Source organism: Lolium rigidum, chromosome 7 (genome assembly GCF_022539505.1).
Source record: "Lolium rigidum isolate FL_2022 chromosome 7, APGP_CSIRO_Lrig_0.1, whole genome shotgun sequence".
NCBI lineage: Eukaryota > Viridiplantae > Streptophyta > Magnoliopsida > Poales > Poaceae > Lolium > Lolium rigidum.
The window spans coordinates 255,639,231-255,659,516 of NC_061514.1; the positions used below are offsets into that span (position 1 = coordinate 255,639,231).

The following is a 20,286-nucleotide window of genomic DNA, read 5'->3' on the forward strand; positions in this document are numbered from 1 at the left end:
GGCCATGGAGGCGGGGGCGACATCATGGCATGATGAGCCTAAGGTGGGCCAAGGAGCGGCGTGCGTGGTGGCGGACCGGACTACATCTGAATTGATCCCACCCATGGGTTCTGCATGGACGGTCCCTGGTGCGTTGGAGGTGACGCCGCCACGTTGCGGCACCGTGCCCCAAATAGGAAGTTGCCAAAACGCTAGAAGTTTTGGTAGACATCGGGGCGGCGTGGAGGCGCCATGTTTTCTGCAGGACCATGCGGTGGTGGAGGCGTGGGAGCGCCACGAGCGACGAAAGCAGACGAAGCCAAAGAGTATGATTCAGATTGTTGTACTGTTAGCTCCTCAAGTAGAAGAGATGAGCGCACCTCGAGAAACAACGGTAGATGGCGCTGTTTCATTTCAGGGTCAGTGTGCACATGTATGCAAGCCGGGACCCAAGACCGCGGAGCATGTTCTGGACGAGGCGCTTGTCGGTGATGGTCGTGCCAAACGCATTGAGCTCGTCGGCGAGAACCTTCTGCTTGCGGCAATAATCAGCCACAGTCATGGAGCCCTGTTGGAGACCGTGGAACTCTTGCTCGCGGTAGGAGGAGCGGGTGTCCGCATTGTCGTGGTAGATGTTGAAGAGTCGTGTCCACAAGGCGTGCGCAGGTAGCGGCGTGGTGATGTCGATGATCATGGCGAGAATCTCGGGCGCTGTTGAGCCATGATCGAACGATGGCCTCGTTACGAACCCACCGTGGCGTGGGATTGGCGGGGCAGTCGTCCTCGAGTAGATGATCCTCGAGGGCCCATTTTTCGACAACGTCGGAGAACATGCCGCGCCACTGGAGGTAGTTGGAGGTGGAAAGCTCAAGGGTGACCGGTACGACGGGCACTGATGCTTGGGAACGCAGCCGCGAACGCCCATAGAGCGGCTTTGGCGGCGGCCTCGGTGGGGGCGGAGCGATCTGCGAGCGTCATCCTAGAGGATCAAAACCCTAATCTGAGATGCAGGGTGCGGCGGTCACTCATTTCAAGGAGGTCTGGCGGACTAGGGTGCCTCCTAAGATTAAGATTTTCATGTGGCAGATGATCAGAGGGAAGCTCCCGTCTTGCGAGCAAGTGGCCAAGAGGATGGGACCCTCCGACGGCCATTGTGCTTTGTGTGGAGAGATTGAGGATTGTAACCACATCTTCTTCACCTGCCACATGGCGAGATTCATGTGGGCTGGGGTTAGGGAACTCCTTCATTGCGATTGGAACCCGGCGGGGGCTGGGGATTTCATTGCGCTTGCACAGGGTTTGGCAGGCCCCCTTCGTAGATTAGTTTGGTTCACCTTTGCGACCCTTACCTGGTCGCTCTGGAATATTAGGAATAAACTAACTATTGAAGGGAAGTTGATCGGTAACCCGGCTGATGCTTTCTATCATATGCTTATTCACATGCAGTCATGGAGGGTTCTGGTCAGACGGAGGGACAGGGCGCTGCTGGACGTGGCGCGGGACGAGCTCAGGAGGCTACATGCGAGGGCTAGGGTGGCAGTTTAGTCTCTCATTCGACCCGCTTCAGGGCGTTGTATCGTTACTTTATGCTAGGGCCTTCTCTTGTGGTGTTTGCTAGGGGGCGAGGTGCTCCTGTTCTCGGACCGGGTCGTGAGTTTTGGTTCTCGGACTTGTATCGTGACTTTGTATGGTGTTGGTAGCTTTATATATAAAGCTGGGCCGAGTGGCCTTCTATTTAAAAAAAAAGGCGAATATAATTGTTGTTCTTAATTGATTTGATCCCACGGCTGGGATATATTATATAGTGAAAGGGTGTGACACTGTAACAGCGCGATACTTGCTCGAACAACGCTTTATTATCATTGTTCAAGAAAAGAACAAGGCCCCTCCAGCGGCCATCACCTCTCACTTAGCGACATTAAATCAAACCCAAGCTTGCAACGAAGAACTTCTGCACTCTCTTTATTCAGACGAGCCTCCGACAAGAACAAGATGTCGGGCTTTACTTTCCCCCTGAGATCAAGGAGCGACCGAACTGCTGTAGGTGAGTTCGCCCCAGAGCAATTCCATACACAGACTAACATTGCTCCTGTCAATCTATTCCCATAAAAATCCGAACATGCAGTCAATTAGCAATCCGCTTCCGTGTCAGCTGTCAACATGCATCACTCAGACGACAAACGCTGAGAATCCACGCCTTGAAAGAAGGTGCAGGACATCAGCAAGCAAACTAAATCGACTCGAACGAGAACGACACGCGTGCCGTAATTTGGGAGGTGCGGACTGCGGAGCGGTCGAAAGAAGAACAGAACATCCAGACCAAGCCGGAAGAATGGAGCCACCTTCGCACGGGAGAAAAGTCCTTGTCCAGCGACGCAGAGTGCCTGACAAGGAAGGCCTCAAGTGGATCCTTCTTGCCAGCAACGTTGGTCTCGTCGGCCTGCCGGCCCATCAAAACAGATTGGGCCTCTGGTCCGTCTGGACCGTCAGTAGCCCAACCGTACCCAGACAGCCCACATGCTCCCTCAGCGAGTGCGGCCCAAAGAGCAGATCCTCCATCTGAGGAAGCTTTGACTGGTCGTTGCTACTGCACTCGACAGCATGGGCCATGCCCTCCGACAAGGACCCACCTGTCGTGGCTATCAGAGCATCTTCCTCTGCATGGCCATGCACGTCCTACGCCGCATCGTCCATCTCTTCTGTTCCCTTCCCTTCTTGGCTCACCATCACGGGTTCCACTTGACCTTGCTGCTGCTCTGCGACTGGTTCTGCCAGCTCGCCTCCCATTGGTCTTGAGCCCTTGAGCTATATACAATACCAAAACATGTACAAGTGTTGGTACACTGGAATTGCCCATGACCATTTTACTGCCACAGAGCCAGCAAGCTGATGTACGCCCTCGTGAGGTGAAATATATATGTGCAGCTATACTCTGTATTACCTCGTTTAACATCCAGTACTTCCAAAAATACTACTCCATCAACAGTTCATACGCCTCGAACGTCTTGTCTCCTCCCGTGAAAGAAATGTAGGCGGCGGCTAGGGTCGCCACCATCTACCTTGTTCCAGGGACGAAGCTAGAATATTCTTCCACTCGGATCAGCTGTATGTTATGTATATTTCACTGGGGTTAATCTCTATAATTAAATAGACATTAGTACTAACTAATGAAGGATTTCATAGATTTCATTGGGGTCAGCTCGTGATTCTCCTGCATGGCACTACTGTGGAGCGCGCGGACAGACCTCGTCGCGGGATGCTCTGGAAGGGACAGTCTAAATGCTCTGGTGGTGACTGCCAAGTCGCCTGGCGTGAGGTTTGCAGGCCTCGATCTGAAGGCGGACTCGGTGTTCGAGACCTGCATTGTCAAAACCTGTGCTTGTTGATGAAGTTTGTGCACAAGCTTTTGTCTGGCGAGGTCACGCCTTGGACGCGGTGGGTGCGTCGCTGGTATGGAGACTTTGGCATCGCCCATGCTCCATCCGCGCTTGACACCCCCATTTGGCGCATGTTCAAGAAGGTGTTTCACCCTATACCGTCATCTCACGGTCGTCGCTGCGGGGTCGGGTGCCACGGTCTCGTTCTGGTTGGATAACTGGCATAAGGCTGGGCCTTTGTTTGCTCGCCTCCCTGCGCTGTTCTCACACTGCACCCAGCCCGAGGTGACCATCGCAAATGTTCTCCACCCCGCCGGGTTGTCCCTGCCGCTCCAACCACGTTTGACCGCCGTGGCGACTGCCGAACTTGCGGTTATTACTGCAGTCCTAGGCGAGCTCCCTCTCGCCGATGGCCCGGACATGCGCACTCTCCCGGGTGGCGGGCCTTTCCGATCCTCCGATGCCTACAAACTTCTGAAAATTTCTGGGGTGTCACTCCCGTTGAATGACATTAACTCGGGACAATTTCGCACCAACTAAGGTGAGGATTTTCTTCCGGATTGCTCGGCACGGCAACACTAGAACGCGTGCATTCCTACATCGCCTGGGCTGCCTTCCCAATGCTGCTTGTCCATTCTGCTCGGCCCATGAGGACCTACAACACATGTTGTTTACCTGCCCCCGTCTCGGCCCGCTTCGTGCAGCTCTGGGTGTGCCGGTTGCAGCTGTCGCCGACGACCTCGACGGCATCCGTGAGGCCATCGGGGCTCAAGCTACGCATCTACCCGCCACAACGCGCCACACTTGTTATCCTCCTCATCCTCCGGATTGTGCGGAAAAGCGGAACCGCAAGGTCTTCGACGATGCTTTGACTCCTCCCCACCAGCTTTCGTGCATGATCAACACTCACTGTGAGCTCTGCCTCCATCGCCTCCCGAAGAAACTGTCTAGTCCTCCCATGGAAGTGTGGTGTGCGAATGTCTGTGAGGCTCTAAACCCGCTCGTTTAGCCTCGTGTGTGCGTTTTTTCTCCCCGGTGTGGTGAGGCTTTAAGTGTCGCCTTGTAATCCTCGCTCTTGTTTGCGGTCTTCCGCCTATGTTTTGGATTAATAATAAAGTTTCAGGTGGGGCTTTGCCCCCACCGTTGACCCGTCAAAAAAAAAAAAATTGGGGTCAGCTGACCCAGCGCTCACAAGGGAGCTCCGGCCCTGCCTCGTTCTCGCCGTCTACAATCGGAAATCGACTGGTTGTCACCTCCTTTGCTAGCTGCTTCCGTGGCTGGAGGGGATGGGGACCTTGAACCTGTGCTCGACGCTGTAGAAGGGTCCCTAAAGTTAGAAATTAGAATATGGTCAACCGACATCGTTGTTATGGTGGCTATCGGCATTGTGCGAGACAAGAATAAGGTATACCCGGCTCCTCGCCCACCTCGTTAGCGACGATCTTGCCGGTGGCATTGAGGAGGGCGGGGATTCGTCTAGTCACCGCTTCCATGGAGTGGTGGATCTCATTCAGTCTACGTGTTTTATAGGTTTGGTGTTGGAAGATTTAGGTCAATTCAAGGATTCAATGGCGACGACTTCGGCTCTAGGGCGATGGTCATTAGGGGGCACATGCACGAAGACTTCCCGATTGTCATCAACAACGTCAGGCCGGCTCCGGTAAGGGAGCGGCAACAACACACGTCGACAGCTCGCTCTAGAGGTAGCAGTGGTCTCTACGTGGTCCAAGGATCTCGATGTAATTTTTATTATGCTTGGGGGTCCTTTGTACTTATTGTGAATTCATGGAATAGATTCGGATATTTTCCGCAAAAAAATCGAGTACTTCCATTTGTACCTCTATTCTACTATGAAAGATGAGCCACAAAATGGCACATGCCTTATACCATCTAAGTGAGCAATCTGGAACTCGCTTAGATTGTATAAGTGATGGCATTCATAACTTATTTGAATCTTTAGCTGTGCACAAGCATCATTGGGGAAGCCTATTTTTACCATTCTTGTGCTTTTACCTTCGTTTGAATGTTGTATCGATGTATTCACTTTGGTTCATTCAGTTTTCAGTGCGCACCATAATTCAACCTCATTTTAGATAGTCTCATATGTGCGTTTCATTGTTTCTGCAGATGTCAGTTTCTACTAATTTGGTGGAGGATCTTGGATGAAATTTTGTAGCTCCAGAAACAAGTTCCCCTGGAAGTATCCATTCAGCACTTGTATAAGATAGTGCACGTTCCCTGGTGTCCAGATTTTAGTCACCAAGCTCTGCCGTCAGGTTTGTAGCCCATATTTCTTGTCCTATCCAAACTGCTAGTTTTTTCTTTTCTGAAAAGAAATGCTTTAGTTTGACAGCAGAGAATGATATTTTCAAGGCATTTAGAAAAATAGGCGATCATCTCAGTCCAGACTGATGTAGCATGATAAAGTCCGTGCTACTGTCAAGTCATTCAGGCTATCCTATATTCCAATCCTTCGCTGCTAGCCCACAATTTTGCTCCAAGGCGTTGCTTGCTACCAGCAGCTCCAACCACATACACCAAAACACCAGCATTTCCGTACGTACAAGAGCCTAATAACCTGTCATTTAGAGTTGTTTATCTTTTGTGTAGCTGCAGCTAATGCGAATCATGTTCCATGTGTAGTTTTCATGGGCAAGAGAATTCGATCTGCAACTAAGGTGCAACTTCAACTTGCTAGAGTATATACTATTCTGGATATTAGAGGGAACAAGTTCCCGACATGAATATGTTGCTCTTCAGTTAACGCAAAGAGTCAGTGTTATCAATTTGTATACAATACTAAAGAAGTAGCTCATGCTTGCCTAATAGGATTACAGTATGTGCACAACGCAGCAGGGACTTCAGTGGTTTTGGAATCGGGCAACCTGCAAGTTATCTAAGCTATCAGGAACAGGAACCAATCCTTGGCAAGGAACTGGAGAATTTCTTAAGAAACTATACTTGTTGAAGATTCCTTGTATCGGTTTAAGGCAGCCAAAATAGGAAGAAAGAATAATCAATCCTCGCATGGTGCTGCCGGCTGTGATGGCCGGCCGTTTGCGAGGGATCTCCCCAACGGTGACGGTAGCCAGGCTCACAACGGGTGGTCGCCCCGGCCGTGGCTGACGATAGGCAGGGCAGGCCCGTCGGCGTCCGCAAAAGAAGAGCAAGCGGAGGAGGAAGCGAGGGGCCAGGAAGCAAAAGGAAAATAAATAAATGGTGCTGCGGCAGCGAAGCGATGACGGCGGCGCGCGCAGCCGGCTGACGCGCGAGTGGCTACGAGTGGGACAGCTAGGGCTCGGGCCGTCGACTTTAGTTGAGGACGGTGCGGCCACCCCTCGGATACCTCTGGGGCGCTCTGTTGTTGCTGAGATCACCACGGGCGTCGTGTCTCCACAAGTGCAGACGGAGACGGCCAGACGGGGGTTGAAACCGGCGTCTTTTTTGGGACAGAAGAAGGGGGAGCGGCAGGCGACGTCCAACAGGCATGCCCCCATTTCTTTCTTTTTCTTTGGAGGGAAAGTGGAGATTTTGTTCAGCTTGTACAAAACAAAGATAGAAAGTCTGGTCGCTCAATCAATCAAATTGATCTGAAATACGGAGTAGAATTTCTAGCATTCAAATTTGATTCCCTACATCGTGTTGAAACTTGACCTCTTCGAAAGTCCAAGTCCGGGATCGAGGTCTTCTCAATCTCCACCAAGAGAATGTTGTATCTATCAGAACTTCTAGGGCAGCATCAAAACGGACCTTCTAGAGTTGTTCAACATTCTTCATGCTGAGCACCTAGAAATTTTTTTCCTTTATTTCTGTGAGATAATTTTGTTGCCAAAAATTAATTAATGAAACAGAAATGATCTACAGTATATGCCCATCTATCTTTTCAACATTAGCTTCAAAATATTCACGAAAACCGTAACTATTAGACTGTGACTGGCCATGTTGTGCGTCCTACTAAGATTGCTTTAATGCAAGGAAGAAACATCCTGAATAGGGTGGTAATCCTTCATGAAACAGTTCATGAATTACATCGAAAAAACCTAAATGGGGGTAATATTAAAGATTAACTTCGAAAAGGCTTATAACAAAGTCAAGTGGTCTTTCCTCAATCAGACTCTCAGAATAAAAGGCTTTTCTGATGAGTGGTAGAGTAGTAATGAATACCTTTGTTTTTTGAGGTAGTGTGGCCATCAAAGTCAATGATGACATTGCCAGATACTTACAAATAAAAAAAGGTTAAGGCAAGGTGGTCTATTATCACCCAGGCTATTTAACATAGTGGCTGATATATTAACGATAAATATAGAGCATGCAAAAAATGGCCAAATTTAAGGAATAGTTCCATACCTTGTGGATGGTGGATTGTCGATTCATCAATACGCTGATGACATAATTTTTTTATGGAGCATGATCTTGGAAAAGAAAGAAATATAAATTTAATTTTATCAACTTTCGAGCAACTTTCCGAACTAATTTTGTTTTCTTCCACAAAAGTGAATTATTTTGCTTTAGCCGGGCATAAGACGAGGCATCTGCTTATGCGGAGCTCTTCGGCTATGAGCAAGGCCAGTATTTGGGTATTCTATTCACTATGGGAGACATAAAAATGTTTAATGGAAACATGTAGAGGAAATATTACAGAAGAGACTAAGTAGATGGAAAGTCAAATTACTCTCTCGGATGAAAGATTGGTTCTCATCAATTCGGTATTAAGTAGTATAGTACTATATATGATTTCTTTCTTCCAGCTTCATAAAGGAGTCTTACAAGAATTAGATTATTTCCTAGCAAGAGTTTTTTGGCAAAAAGATAGTGTGAAAAAGAAATATCGACTAGCTAAATACACTCTAGCATGCGGCCCTAAGGATGAAGGTGGCCTATGAATTCACGATCTCGAGGTCTAGAATAGATCACTTGTTGGTAAATGGCTCTTTAAGATGCTTATTAAGAAGGGTTATGGCAAATTCTTCTGAAAACAAAATATATCGGCTCTCATGTGTTATCCCAAGTATATTCGAAACCTGGCGATTCACGGTTTTAGGCTGGTCTTATGGCGACAAATAAATTTTCTTCCCATATGGTACATTCTCTATTAAGGATGGGTCAGAGATACGATTCTAGGAGATACGGTGGCTGGGAAATGCTACACTTCGCGAGAAGTATGTAGCTCTACACAATATTGTGCGTCCTAAAAATGATAAATCTCCAAGGTGTTGATGTCATCCCGCCAAATGTGAATGTTCAGACGAAATCTTGTTTGTTCTAGGCTTGAAGCATGACATGCTTTGTTACAACACTTGACTGTGGTCCAGCTTAGTGATGCATCTCAAATGTACCTCCTTTTCCAAGTAGTTTGCTCATAGTTTTGTCTAAAATCTTACCCTAACTTGGAATAAAAATGTTGGAACTGATGTTGTTTTTTAGCAAAATCTTCTTTTTGTCTTTTTTCATGCACGAAACCAAAGAATTAAATTTGAGGAAAAATACCGGGAAGGTTTTTGTGAAAAAGGAGCAGGATGGGCCATATAGGTGGGCTAAAAGGTCACCAGGGTGCCGAAGAGGGCCCATGGCATGACCCCCTTATGCCGCACCATGGGGCGTCTATTGGCCCTACTAGCCCCTCTCAGCCTCCGCTTTGACGAGACTCTTGCATATACCTAAAAATCACGCATTCCGGAGGTACAAAGCTTTTTTCGCGATCTAGAGAGTGTTCACTATAAAAAACTAGAATTTTAGGCTCAAATTGATTTTCTTCTCCATGCCAAAGAGGGTGGAATTGGAGGCCATCATTACCATCATCATCACCACTCCAATCTTCATCACCATGTCTTCATCGTCCATCTCCACTCGTAAGCATATGAGGTGGATGGGAACTAGATGAGATTGATCATGTAATAATGCATAACAACCGAATTTATTGATGCTTGTCTTGAGAATACTTGTGTATGGTTTTTATTGCATGTAATGCTTGTTACTATGGCCCGAGTAACATGATATTTATACTAAATTTATATTGTCCATCATATGCATGAATTTGGTATTGATCTGCATGTTATACATGTTATTGTGCGAAACCTGCGAACCTATTGGAGGTACAATTTGGGGAAAGCAAGGGAATCATGTTTTTAACTTGATGATTATGTATGTTCATGCAGTGTTAATGCTTTGATCCGGATGTCTTAAAAGGGCCATCCTTAATTACCCTTAGTTCTTAAAAAGGCCAGGTGAAATGGGAGGGTAGGACAAAAAAACATTGTGCAAGTTCTCTTGTTAGCACATACAATTATATTAGGAACATACATCTACTTGCAACTAAGTTAGAGGAAAGTATTGTTGCATTGTTGTCATTATTACATGCATGATCTTATCCGTCCCTATATCACCTCATGCATAATATTTTTAATTACATGCATGATCTCATCCGTCGCCCGGCCTGACCCAAGCCGAGGCAGGACTTTCGTACGAATCGTCGATCATCTCCGAAACACCCAGAGCATGGGGCAGATGGCCCTTGAGCCTCGCATCGCTGCTGCCACAACGCTTCGTCGTTGAAGTCGCAAAAAACCGTAGACCACTCCGACACACTCCACATGGCTGAGGATCAGGTCAACCTCCAATTCCACCTCCAGCCCGGTCAGGCACCACAGCCACCACAATTCCCCTCCGACATGAGCAAACGTTGCACCCATCGGTCCTCGTCAACTCCGGGAGAAGCCGGACATGCCCGGTTGGACCCGAAGCCTAGATCGGCCCCGCATCTACATCTCCCACTCCCCGCCAACGGGCGATACCGAGAAAAGCACCGGGCTCGAGGCAGCAAACCTACGCTCGCAGAGGGCTCTCCCTAGCCGAGACTCTCCGTGCCTCTGCCTCCGGAACCGGCCGTGTCCGGTCGCCTCCCAACGTCACCCCTCTCCACTCTGCCCCCTGCTCGCCACTACGAGACCTTGTCGGGCTCCACCACATCATCGCGCTGCCACACCTCCTGACCCCAAGCCATGCGTCGCAGAGGCCCGCGAACCCCCGTGCCGCCGACCGTACTCGCCAACCGCGCCCGCCCTCACCCGCCGTCTTCAACGGCCGGGCGTGGCCGCCACCGCCGGCACTAGCGGTGGCGGTGGCCGGAGGAGAAGATCCGGGCGGCGCCCTTTAAGGTTTGGAGGGGCGCTTCCGGAGTCGCCTGTGTGCGTGGCGACCCAGGAGGAGGAGTGGGTGTGCAAAACTCACGCTGGTGAAAACTTTTTTAAATCGACTAGTACAAATGCCCGTGCGTTGCCACGGGTACTCAAATTTTATTTCACAATACGCATACATAGTTCATAATTTATTATGAAATTTCAAAATAAATTAGTGATATCATAATGTACTACAACATGAAAATACCGAACATAATAACAAGACAATATTGTTGTTACCCTTCTTTTTCTTCCACACATTTAATATAATAGCAAAAGTGTTCGTAACGTTGCATCTAGATAAATAAATACAGATTAGCATGTCTCATTCTCGCAAGGGGACTTTTTTTCATCTCGCTCGATAACACCGATCCGATCCTCAATCGAACCTTCCAGTTCTCTCGGAGGATATGGAGTTGTGGTTCAACTTCAAAATTCTTTTCAAAACCAACATTCCACACCCTAGTGCATGTTAAAATAATTTAATGTCCTCACAAATCTTGAAAACAACATGATGTAATTCCTAGCTATCAAATATTTTTTTAGTTCATTTTAATTTTTGTTTAATAATTTAATATGTGCTCATAAATCTCGAGTTTTTTTATGTACCTGCACAACCTTATTGGTTTCTTAATGCTGAAGCCGAGGCTCATCACTAAACTGTTAGCATTCGTCCAACTTTCATAATTGAAGATCATTTCTTTTTGTGAGAGCAAATCAATCAACATCAACCACGGGCTATAACATGCGAACAATATTAACATGCCATAGGTTTACACTTTCGAAACAATTGCTAAGTTAATCTGAGGAGAGTAACAATAGCAGTAGGCCAATTCCCCAATACAAAGTTCAGCAAGGAATAATGAGCATACCATACTTGGGAGTTGATTGCATGCATGGTCTCTTCCATCGGTGGAGGCATCAACAGGAAAGACCAATGAAATTTAAATAGCGAGCAGAAAAATATGGAGCAGGGCAGGCACCTGTACTGATAAACAACTGCAGCTAGTAACAAATTTGATGAAACTAATGTGAGTCGACTACCAACAGAACGAAACCGAATAGCATATATATGCACTAACCGATTTTCCGACAACCCCCAAAACAGCAAAACGTACAATGATACCCCTCCCACTTGTCGGAAACAATTTGGATTTTGAATCGATCGTCTGGATCGTCTGGATCGTCTCCACCCAGCACCACGTCCATCCGCTCGCGAACTCTCGATCCGATCCACCTAGCTGGATTTCGGTGGAATTGATCGCCAAGCTCCCGATCAACGCATCCATCCGGAGTCCATCCACGCGCTGTCTCCAGATCGATAGGAGCCAGGCCGCTCCAGAATCGATCGCTAGGAGCCAGGTCGCTCTGGAATCGATCGCCAGCAGCCAAGCTACAACGGGATCAATTCGACCAGAATCCAGCCGACCAATCCACCTGATCGCCAAGGGCCAGGCCACTCCGGCAGCTAGCCCACAACCTCCCGCCTATGCAGGAGTCAACACCGGCAGCTGTGGCAGCTCGAGCCCAACCTCCTGGCAACGCCAGAGGCCTCGTCGGCAACTCGGCACCAATATCCCGATAGCACCAACAGCTCGTCCCCAAGATCAGGCTGTGCAGGAGGCAACGTCGGCAGCAGGGGCTCTGCTTCTCTCTACCTGAAGAGGAAGAGTAATTATTTGTATTTTGTATAGTGGAGTAGTACAATGATGGGGAATGAAGAATGTATTGTTTATGTAATGCTATTATAATGACTGAACAATACACCTTATTAGTGTGATGAGGGCCTGAATCTACTAAGCTAACTACACCTTCTTTATTCTTTTCACGATCTTGATGTTCTCAAAAATCCAAACTCTAGACTATATCTCATGGTCTCTGTAACCATGTAGCAAATTCTGCCAGGAATTAAACTGCACCTCAATTGGCAGATATTCAGATCACCATCCAACAACTACAGCAGCACAAAAAAGTGGAAAATTCACTCTTTTCAGGCAATCAAGAAATGAAGAAAAACAGAACATGATTCTCATGATGCTCTAAAAGGAAATGCACACGAATAAGAAGAAAGTGCATTTGTCATGCTAGCAAAAGTTCTGTCTCACTCACCTGTAACTAATAGCCAATTTGATCTTGCATGGACTGATTCATATTTATACCACACTTGACTACGTAGTCATTGCATTGAAATGGTTCTAACCTTTAGAAAGGTGTCATCTAATGCTTCACATTTGAGTATCATGCCCCGGGAATGATTCCTTTGGCTTATCATCAATTTCTGAAATTGAGAATATATGCAAAAGAAAATTAAGCTATGTAGACGAATAGGCTCAAGAGGTAACAAAGAAATAACGGTGTTTCAGTGAGATCGTACCAACTACGGTAATGTTTGAACCATACTTCTTTGTTAGTAGAACATGTTTAACCACGGAGAGAGCATGAACCGCTAAAGCACTTCCAGAGTCAAAGCACTTCTAGATTCACTAACTTCGAGGCCTAGGCTGGTTACAGAACAACAGGAAACAAGTATCAGACAATAGATCTAGCTCAACCATCCATAGTATCGCTTAATAATTAATTTCTTCCTAAAGAGTCAAACATATTCAACAACCACTCAGTTAAGTAGTGCATAACATTCATGACAAAAGCCAAGTTGGACCAGATTATGAACAACAGCTTATCAAGCTCTATTCACCTATCATTGATTAGCAACAAAAGTAGTATTGTAACTAAACATGTTCTAGTCATTATGTGAGTAACACACATAGAAAAAATGAGCTTGCAACCAACTTGTAGAGTTCACAGATTTAAGCCTTCCTTCTCGCATAAGAACTTGAATGTGGTTGAGACAGCATACACACAGGGTTGCCTTTTCAGATTCTAAAATAGTCACAATGCATCTGGTTTGGTCAAATGAATTTCCACTTTTGCTCAGTGCTGCTGCAATGATCTTCCAATTTTCTTTATAGTGCATGTACTGACAGCCCAGTTGATCCACGTTCACCCCCATTGCGAACTTCTTATTTAATGCATCAGCACACGACAAATGATGTTGCTTCTTGAACTTAAATCCTACATGTTCATTTTTCAAGTAGTCCATGTACCAATCAAGCATGTATTTCTTCTGATCATCAGCCCACGTCACAGTCCTCTCACGATAGGATACATCAGCATCAACCTTCAGCCTTTTCTTGGTCATTGCTGCTTCTCGTGAAAGTAGATGATCATAAAGTGAATAATCACACATGACCATAAACTCCAACTATTTTGATTTGTTCAAGGGGATAAAAACTCATGTATTTCATACAAAAGAAATTATAAACTTTGAGTAGATGATCATAATAGCTAAATCATCACACTCATGTGTTTCATACAAAAGAAAGTACTTATCTACATGTAATGGTGGTAGTCTAGATAATACTTTAAATACATCTAAAACATATTTTTAGAAATAAGATTCAATCAGTAAAATGAAAACTTGTCAACTAAAAAATTATCTTTATCTATAGCACACTAATACTGACTACTATCTGTCTAAATCTATTCAAATTATAGTTTTAAATAGCAGGCTATAGAATATAGCCGTGACCTATGAAAAAGGCTATAGCCCGGCTATAGCCACATTTAGCACGTGAATGCCTTTATCCGCACATTGTTTAAAAGGCTATAGCCGGCTATTTAAAACTATGATTCAAATACCAACGTTCGTGAAACATTCCAGGGGGGTAATATGATACACTACTTACAACGACTCTGTTTGGAATTATATACTGAATGTTTTTTGAGTTCACACGAATCACGGAATTCAATTATGCCAGCAGAAAAATAATCGTAGGACAGAAGAACTGAACTTTCTCCAATGAAAAGATAGACAAAGAATAGACGTGCACAAAATTGATAGATCATCTATTACAGATTGTAGGAACATTATATGAGAATGTTCCATTTTCCATTTAAACAGGAGAATATAAAAACCATGTAAGTAAAACCTGTACAGGCCAACTATTCCACGCAGCTACCTTAATTTGTGCATTGAAAACATGTTTAAGTGTGACTACAAGATAAACAATGCAAAGGATATATACACTCTATTAGACATGGTTTTATGAAGTCTGGAATGTTGGAATATGTTAAATGTCAAATGCATATGGAAATATTCAATGTGTAAGCATCATATACCTTATCCCAGTGCAAAAAGAAATAATGCTGATATAATACCGTGCAGCAGAGGCCAAGGACCGGGGAGACCTAGAAAGCCTTACTGTCCTATGATGTGACCATGGCCACCCGCACCTTGTCCTAAGAGAAAGGATTGGAGCAGCCGAACATCCCCACCCTGCAGGGGCTCTCAACCAACCGTGGAGGCGCTGGATCAGAACCGTCCCTCGCCATGACCTTGAGCACCTCCTCCTGGAAAAGAAAAGAAAGAAGATAGAGGGAGAAATCGGATTTGGAGTAAAGAGTAAACTAAGAAAATGATCCAGTTTAGGGGATTTGGGAATTTAACGGAAATAGGACTCTTGTTGCTTTTCCATGGACGGGAGCTGAAACAAACAAGGGACACCACATTAAACATGGGAGTGACAAAGGGGGTGGAATTCGAGCGAATGTGCGCGTGAGAGAATGCTGACCCGAGCGCCGAATTTTGGCCGGAGATGCATAAAATAAGAATCGTAGGAGATGGCCAGAGACGACCAACCTGCCCGTCGATTTGGTGGCTTCCGTCGCTCCATGTCGCTCCCCGGAGTCCTTGATCCGTGCGGCATCGCATCCCCTTCAGCCGCCGATCAAGCATGCTCCACTTAAACCTGTCGCGCCATCTCCTCTCGACTCTAGCCTCTCCACCTACCCGTGTAGCGGGCGGTGCGTCGGCGGGGGCAGCGCCCGGAGACAATTGTCCGAGCATAGCCTGGCTCCTCACGCCGGCGGTTGTACGAACCGGACGAGAATCCTTCGGCGGAAGGACGGAGGAAAAGGTGACCGGCGACCGGGAGGAGCTACGGCTCGGGCGGGCGGCATGGAGGAGATGGGACCCAGATCATCTGCGGCCGGTTGGTGGCGGCGGCAGCGGCTGAGCAGGGACGGTCGGCGGCGACGGCGGATGGGCGGCGGCGACGGCGGATGGGCGGCGGCGATGGTAGACCCTAACCTAGGAAGGGGCGGCGCTGGCTCCGTGGTTTGTGAGATGCAAGAAAAGGGAGGCGATGGTTTGTTGGGCTTTGGCCCATTCGGCCGCGACAACGCGCGAGTGCGACGAAAGGCAACGACGAAGGGGTTTGACGTACCAAAGGCAACAACGAAGGGGGAGAATAGGGATTATGTTTAGTCTTTTTAAGTAGTAGAGATTAGTGGAAGTAGTAGTCATTTCCTTTCACAAATCTAATACTACTGTATTCACTTCTAGTTTAGCGTAAAAAAATAAACTAAGCTGAACCCACAGCTAAACCGTGAAATCGTTTTTCCCACCCCTAATAACAATGTACGAAGCTGGAACTGATTCTGAACCAAGAAAAAGAAGTAAAACTGATTTTCCTAAAAATCAGCGCGTAAAACTCATTTTCTTAAGTCAGTTGCTAATCGTGCCTATCCAAACAACCAAATAAATCAGCCGATCTAGTTCGGCCATCGCATCAAACTCCATCGACGCCATGAACCATCTACCTTGTGCGTCAAAGAAGAAAAACCATGTTCCGTGCCTGGCCCTTTCCGACCATGAGGTGGAGGAGATCTTCGCGCGGCTGCCGGCCAAGATGGTGTTCAGGCTCCGCTGCCTGTCACGCGCTTGGGCCGCCACGCTCTCCTCCAACAGTTTCGAGGATCTCCATCTACGCGCCGCCAACCTCCATGGCGGCCCTAGGATCATGTGCACGATGGAGGACGCTGACGAGGAGGGACTAAAGGTGCTCACGTCGTCGCTCGACGGCCCCGGCGGCGCACCGTTCCTGCACGTCCCGCACATCATCACGGGACATTGTTACCCTCCCCTCATCTCGCCGGACGTGCGAGAAGGTCCGTACTGCAAGCAAGCCCCGCTCCGCACCACGCAACCGTGCCGCGGCCTCGTCATCCTAGAAGCTCGGGAAGCAAGGCTCTTCCATGTCTACAACCCATCCACCGGCCAGATTGCGACCCTCCCAGAGGGCCGAACGACGGGCGTGGAAACTCAATATGACTATGCATACTTGGGGCTCGGTTATGACGCACGCACCAGCAACCACAAAGTTGTGCGCGTTCGTTATGGCGGTCGTGCCGGGAGACTCCCACTGTCCACTGGAGCAGGATGTGAGGTCTACGACGTAAACGCCGCCAACTCTCAGAGGTCATGGCGTACCATTACTGGTGCGAAGCCCACGTGCTGGATAGACACATACAACAGAAGCGTCTTTTTGCAAGGGCGCTGCTATTGGTTAGCACACCGGAAGTTGAGCCCTCGAGAGGATCTGATTCTTCTTACCTTCTCCATTAGATACGAGACATTTGGGACCGTAGCCCCACCGCCCGGCATGCGCGACGACTATCCGCATCAGTCTACCAATTACGACCTGACAGAGCTCAATGGAAGACTATGCATTTTCCGCGAATTCTCCCGGTGGCACGAGCAGTACGATGTTTGGCTCCCGAACGGACATGGATCGGATGCATCTTGGGATCTTCATTGTCGAATTGACCTAGCCAGAGCATTGCCGCAGCTTAAGAAGTTCATGTTCATGCCCAACGACCACATCCATCTTTCCATGGCCCCACTTGCCATCATCGACAACGGCCGTCGCATCCTTCTCACGGAACATTACATGCCAACAGCAATATGTGCATACTCTACCGACACCGGCTACACTGAGAGCCTCCTTGACATGAGCTCCACTGCAGTAAACCTGGTTGCAGTGTACGAGGAAAGCATCGCCTCTCCCGGGTGCCAGCCATGCGAGGACACCGCCTTAATTTCCTCATCATCTACACAGGCCATGTTGATAATATTACGTCTGTTGCCAAGGCACGCCCATGGAAACCTTAAGCTTGTCTGCCGGAGCTGGCGCTGCATGATCGAAAGTGGCATCTGGCGCCACATCAATAGATCATAGACCATACGAATTAGGTGTATCACTTTGTGCCTTTCTGATCCGTCTCATGTGAATTATACAAGAATAATTTTTCGGTTTTACTATGTCTCAGTGAGATTTTCTTATGTCTAAATCACTTACAAAAAAGTGCTTGAGTTGCACTTTTCTGTTAAAAAAATGCAATTGCACTTTTCTGCCATAAATGTGCAATTTGACTGAGTTACACTTTTCTTTGAACTGCAGTTGCACTTTTCTGAGGTGACTGAGATTAAAAAAATCCCAGTCAACTCAGACGTAGACACACCCATAATTTTTTATGTTATTATACTGAAGTTGGTCCTAGGTCATCAAACACATTTGGTGAACGAGATTGGGACCATCTTGTCCATATAATTTAATCTCACGATCTCCACTTCATATGATACTAGCAAAAGTGCCCGTGCGTTGCACTGGGTGAAATAAATAATGAAACACTCAAAAAACCAGTCTTGACGCTCCTCCGACTTGTAATACCGCAGATCGGTAATAATTGTGGACCTCATTCTTAAATTTTATTAAAAATAAGGATTTGGACGAATTTATAGTTAGTACAAAAATATTGTTTTGCTAATGATTCCAAAATTCATTAGTAAAAACATGTATATGGCTCAGATAAATTTTACATGATAATCTAGTGAGTCGAGTACTATAGCCCTAGCCTTACTTTAGGTTTTTTTTTTTCATTTTCTCCTCTAACATAGTAGTATGTGGGGCGAAAATATGTCTATTTATATGTCCAATTATAAAATTCTGTAAGTAAATCCAATTTAGTTTTTATTAATATGGTGATCTTTATTGGCACTATATATATTTCAATAATGTACATGATTTTAACTACAAAATTTATATAACACAACAATCCACACGTTAAAAAAAAGTAATACAATGGATTGGCATACTCTGAGTCGCGAGTTTCTTTTTGATACACATACACTCATATACTCAATTTGACTATAGTTTTTATTAAATGTATTACTATTGTATTTAGTTTTTAATTTAATTTAATCTATCCCATTCTATTACATCATTCTTGTCTGGAAATTTTGGCAAATATCCAACGGAACAGCTAAGAAAAAAAAACAGACTGAACGCTAGTGGTGCGATAGCCCCCGCTCTTAGTCTCACGAGCATTGCATCTAACATCTAGAGCAGGTTCACAATAGTATTAGGATTTGTCTTTGCAAGCTCAGTTCGTTTTGCTACAAAAGACAGAGAAATTGTTTGCTGTGTGTTGAAATTAAAGAAAATGAGTCACTGGACCTGCCGGCCAAAAGGCCCAGCAGAAGCCCATCCATGCCTGAGCTACGTGAACCCTAACTACGTCCAGCTCGAGCACTTGGTCGCATCCACGCATCGTCCCTGAATCACCGCGCCGCCAGCCGCCGTTCTATCTCAATCCTGCACGCACAAGAGACTATGGGGGCGGGGGAGTGCCTGGAAGGCGGCGTGTGGAAGGAGGACTGTGGCACAGTCGCGCGCGCGCACCTCGCTCAACCTCCACCGCCGCCCATCCCGACTCCAGCTCGTGCGCATTTCCCACTCAACGCCCGCCTCATGTGCGCGACGAATCCGCAGAGCTGCTCCCCGACCCGCAGGTCAACGTCGCCGCCAGCCACACGTGCAGCACCCCACCGCCGACGGCCACCTCGCCTCCGCTCCGCCCCGCCCGTGCAGCACCACACCGGGAAGGTCAACGTCGCCGCCGGCCGCCGGCCGCCCGTGCAGCACCCCAACGCCGACGGCCACGTCCGCCTCCAGCGCTCCGGCCGCCCGTCTAACGTCGCCGCCGGCCGACCCTGCAGCACCCCACCGCCGACGGCCACGTCCGCCTCAAGCTCCGGCCGCCCGTCTCGCTCGCGTATGCGTCAATCGGTTTGTTTGGGATGGGGGAAAATATACACGGTCGGTTTGTTGGGGACGGGAAAAAATAGGACGAACCGGTATGTAATGGCATTGTGGAGTATTATGTGGTTTGGTGGGAGGGTAAAACGGTCCAACGAAAAGTTGGACGAAAATTTTGGCAGAAACCTTAGCTCCTTTATTATTAGGTATAGATTATTTCACACCAAGTCAACTCTCTCTAGGCAATCATGGTATCATCAATCACGCTATCAATTAATAAATTAGGAAAGATATATTTCCTTATCTTAAAAAAATCTCACAGTCATCTCAACCAATTAATTAGAAAGTCATCCCAACCGATCTGCACTCGTGGTAATTGACTATCCCCTCTGTTCATTAGCTCTTATTCCGGATCAAATTAAATCATTTTTTTACTTTCCAATTTATCAACCTGCAATCAAATCAGCCATTCATTGCATTCTTATCGAGTTCGCGGAGGAAAGAGCGGTGGGAGAGGCCAGAGTCATCCAATACCGTCCCTGTCGCCATTGCCACCATCGTCACCCAGCCCCAAGGCCATTGACCTCTCCGGTTTCGAGTTCGGCGTCACCATCCACCAGGGCATGAACTGGGACAGCCTGCGGCTACCCAGAGGTTCACCTCGATTATTGATTGGCAAGAGTCCCACCATGTCCTCCTACGTATGTCCGGCGGCGCGATCGGCTTGTGGTTCGCGGAGGTGATGTTCGACGGTGAAGGGTAGATGTTTCTCCACCCCGCTCGCACATTGTCATCTTCAAGTACAACGACCATGGC

At 47.2% G+C, this 20,286-nt stretch overlaps 1 long non-coding RNA gene across 1 annotated transcript; it reads right to left on the bottom strand.

The window, feature by feature from the left end:
* Window positions 1-11,842: 11,842 nt before the first annotated feature.
* On the bottom strand, window positions 11,843-13,021 carry LOC124669750. The gene is made up of 3 exons (XR_006992312.1): window positions 12,932-13,021; window positions 12,641-12,809; window positions 11,843-12,189 (listed from the first exon to the last, which is right to left on the bottom strand). It is a non-coding gene; the product is annotated as an uncharacterized LOC124669750 (long non-coding RNA).
* Between the last annotated feature and the right edge of the window lie 7,265 nt (window positions 13,022-20,286).